We start from the raw sequence: 4447 nt of genomic DNA, 5'->3' as shown, positions 1-4447 counted from the left end.
CTGCTGGGCTGTGGCAAGGGGGGGAAGCCATTCCCTGTGATCTGTGTGCTGCGCTGTGGAAATCCAGAGGCAAAAAGTGCCTTGACAAGAGTATTTGTGGTGCCTCTGTTCTGTTTGATGCACTAAGGGTTGTTTAAATTAACTAGTGGCTGTAGCTGAGGATTTTTATCCAGTAGAACCTGTAGAGTTGGAAACTATTCAAGCCAGTAACTACCTGCCAATGTTAAGAGTACATCCCAGTGTTAAAAGTGACTCTGAGGAACCTGGGACCTGATTTATTATTATTCATATTTTTTTCTATAAATTTCCTGCACAGTTAAGATGTGGTATGCACGAGTGAGTGAAAGATAACAACTGCTCCACGTGAATTAGAGAAGTATTAACATCAACCAAAAACCCCTACTTTTATTTTTCTTTTTTTTTTTTTGTTGTTGTTGTTGGTTTTGTTGTTTTTTTTTTCCTCCCAATTGATCTCAACTGACCTAAGAGGAACAACTAATTCAACAAGTACTTCTACTACCTGGAAACATGGCTGATTTCAGTAACTGTGAATTACAATTATTATTATTATTTCTTTGTTTTTTGAACCAGTAATTGCTGAGTCACTTAGTTGGGGATACTGTTTCAAAAGCATCCTTGTGTCTGTTAGAAAAAAAACAAAAACCCTTCATCTCCACCCCCTGACTACATGGGACTTAAGGCCACCACTTATAAAGCAGAGTCTGAAAAAGTTGAGAGGTTTAGGATGGGTTAATATCCCCTCTGTCTGAGGCAAGCCAGAGGAAAAATAGTGACTTTAGGAGATGTGATGCAAAACCTAACTCCACAGAGATAGCCAAACTCATCAGCAAAACAAGAGACCTCACCTCTAACCCCCACTCCCTTCAGTTTCCTGATGTTGAAAGCATTTGTGTCCAGATATTCACTGGAAGCAAGTCAAATCCTCACTCTTCACTGTTCTGTCTAGATAACCAAGCTCATTAATTAAATTCTGTCTGCTGGAGATTGTTCTTTTCACTGCCTGTCCCTAAGGTCTGCATAAAATCCAACAATAAATGCTGTGCCCTAGAAAAAGCTGTGAAGGGAAATAGCCTGAACTGGCACAGCCTGACAGGTTTTTGACAGACAGCCTTCTGGGAGGAACTCCCCACAGGCTGGTTTAGCTCCCAGACATGTAGTGGATTGGACCCAGCATCATCCCATCCAGAACTCCCAGTATGAACACCTAGCTGGTGTAGGAAGACTCTCCTAAGCAGGAGCACTCCTGTGCTGAAGCCATATTCTTGGTCTGATGACAACATGCCCTAGAAAATGTTCTGACTTGCTAAAAATGCTGCTGAGAGTGAAGTTTTGCAGGCTTTTTATACCTATCCCAGCAAAAGTCCCACAGATTTCTTAGAGCTTGTGCATTGAAGCCACCCATGAATTATCTCAAGACCAAGGAAAGCAGAGAAACATTACTTTCAGTCATGTGTGAAACATATTTGTTGCTCTTCAAATCTTAATAAATGAGCCAGTGGTGTCAAAAAAAATGCTTCATCCTTCCCCACACCCGGCAAATTCCCTGTTCAAACAAACAAACAAAAACAAGGAATACTGGAGAAAAACAGTTGAAAATATATTAAAAAAAAAAAAACAAACAAAAACCAATCCCCCACAGAAAACTGTCAGACAGCCTTTTTCTTCCACATGCACTATGAAGACTTCAAAACAGTCAACTAAATCATCAAACCAGAGCCACGGAGTTTCCTCAGCTGGGCTTAGGTTTGCATGGTATGGGCTCACCTCTTCCACTGGCCTCAGAAGAACACAAATCAGTCTCATCCTGGGAAATCCTGATGGTGCTGAGAAACCCAGGCAGGCAAGGAGGTTCATCTGCAGAGCAAGGATACCACAACAGCAGGGATCTTGTCTGACATGCCACTGTAGCAGCATCCAATTTAACTGTGCAGCCCACATGGAGCTGGCAGGATCACTCCAGATTCCTCAGCTGACCCTCACAGAGCTGTTTTGCTGAAAGATGCCTGTGAGAGCTGAGAGCTGTGCAGCAGAGACACGCTGTGCAGTGATGGAGCTCCAAAATGGTGGCATTCAAGAGCAAATGGAGTGCTGTTTGTCCCAGCAGCTCCCCAGGAAAAGCAGGAAAAAAGCCATCTGTTGAGTGCAGCATCTGGCAGTCACAGCCAATCCTGCTTAACTCTTAACTCTCTTGGAGCTATCCTGCCTTCTCTCTCAGGCATTACCACTGAGGTGCCTGGACCCCACCACACAGCATTTCACAGTGGCAAGCCCTCATTTGTGTTAGTCTGACAAAACTAATCCAGAAGCCAGGATACAGAAGCAGCTTGTGGACTAACTCACAAGACAGAGGCTAAGGATGTCTCTTCCCTCCTCTGCAGCAGAGGGAACCTGGTTTTATGGGCCTCCACCTGCACATCTCAAACCCTTCCCTTTCCTTAGTGCAGCAAGGACTAGAAGAAGCCCCATGGCTCCCCTCTGGCTCTGAGGCAGAACCTCCAGCTAGCAGCTCTGAGAATTGTGCCTTGTAGCCAGGCCTGCCACATGGCAGACAGCTTAGCTAAGTTTCAGCCTTCACCTCTGTAGACTCAAGCACCTCCAACAAAACAGGTGAAGTATATTTGAGCAGTACTTCAAGAATTACAGTGGAAGCACTAAAAAGTTATTTATCACCACAGGAGTTTCAGAAGTTTACATACAAAATATAGTTGTTGCCACTCTGTACTGCTAAGTGATACAGAAATTCCCTTCCAAAGAGATTACAGTGATCTAGACTGAATGATAAAACTGTGGGTTGCTTCAGTCTAATAATACATGGGGAAAAAAAAAGTATCATATGCAAATTGGTGCACTCCCATCACTGCTCTTGACCAAGCCTGTGAGTAGAGCTTCCATGTTTTTCCACAAACATTCCAGTCCTCAAAAGCACAGAGGTTATGCAGCCAGCAGAGCTTGGGAGGTAAGATGGCAGGGAACCACAGGTAGACTTCTGCTGAAGGTGTCTACTGATGGGAATTTTTCCAATTTCTTCCCCAGTAGGTGTTGTGCACACACTTACTGCTAAATACCATCCCATGAAGATTTCCTAAGCTTCAAAGCTTTGCTTCATGAAAGGAATGGTCACAAAGGTCACAAAGACAGCTGCTGAACTGTTGATTTCTGGAAGCAAGAAGCTTGCCATGGCTTTGATGGAACCAATGCCCATGTCTTTCAAGTTGCTAGTCAAGCCAACAATGAGGTCTGGCTGAATTAATAGCACTGTGAGGAGAAAAGGTACAATCTGCATGAAGATAACATGGCCCTAACTGTCACAAAGCAACTGCAGAAACCTGAGTAAACTGTTTTCTTGCTTTTAAAAGCAGTTGCCAGTAAAAAAAACCAAAAACAAATACAACAAACCAGTAAGTGATTCTGAGTGGCTAACTACTTCTTAGTACCAAGAATGACAGTGAGTTCCAAAGACATTTTTCAGTCAAGACACATCTCCTATGCTATTAATAAAACCTTTCTGTGCATTCTGCAGCCTCAGGCACACAAAAGCAGCAGGAAGAGAAGTATTCCGAGCTCATAGGCTGTGGATCCCTTCAAATGAAAAGACAATTTCTTCTCTAACAGGAGCTGGGAAACCACACAAACATCTCACACCTTTTGGAAAGCTCAACCCAAGCACAAATGCTTCCCAAATCTTGAATTATTTAATTTGGATAAAGGATCCTGCAATCTCTTTATAGCTGCTGCTGCTGCTGCCATTTATGTACACATGTCACTCCCAGTGCCATCAGGCTGCTATTTTGACTGCCCCCTATGCTCCCCACTCTGTGTATCTTGGCTTCCACATGCTTCAAGCTCTTGGTTTCTTCTAGGGCAAGCAGAGCTGAGCCCTGTTTACTTCATGGACAAGTTGGGGGAAACAATGGCTCCTACAGAGACAGAGTTAATGGAGCACTGGGATTGGACTTTATAATCTCTGGAGGTCCCTTCCAATCCCTAGCATTCTATGACTGAAATGAGGATTACTTTGGCTGTTAATCATAGAATCACAGAAGGGTTTGGGTTGTAAAGGACTTTCTTTAAAGGTCACCTGGTCCAACATCCCTACAGTAAGAAGAGAGATCTTCAGCTACAGCAGGTTGCTCAAAGCCCTGTCCAACCTGACATGGAATGTTTCCAGGGATGGGACACCTATCACCTCCCTGGGAAACCTGTTCCAGAGTCAGAAATATTCATCCTAGAGGGGAGCTGGGCAGACAGTATCTATGGGCCTTTGCTCCAGTTACAAGAGGAATCCTTCTGGTGCCCTCAGACAGTTTTACAGAGGAGTCAAGTCGCTGACTTTGGGTCACCACCTCTTGCTTCTCACTGGTATAAAGCAAGAGATACAGGCAGATGGTGTGTACATGAAAACACCTTCAGCTCTAATCTGATCATG

This window comes from Indicator indicator, chromosome Z (genome assembly GCF_027791375.1).
Source record: "Indicator indicator isolate 239-I01 chromosome Z, UM_Iind_1.1, whole genome shotgun sequence".
Classification (NCBI taxonomy): domain Eukaryota; kingdom Metazoa; phylum Chordata; class Aves; order Piciformes; family Indicatoridae; genus Indicator; species Indicator indicator.
The sequence above is the reverse complement of the archived record's forward strand: the minus strand, read 5'-3'. Positions refer to the sequence as shown.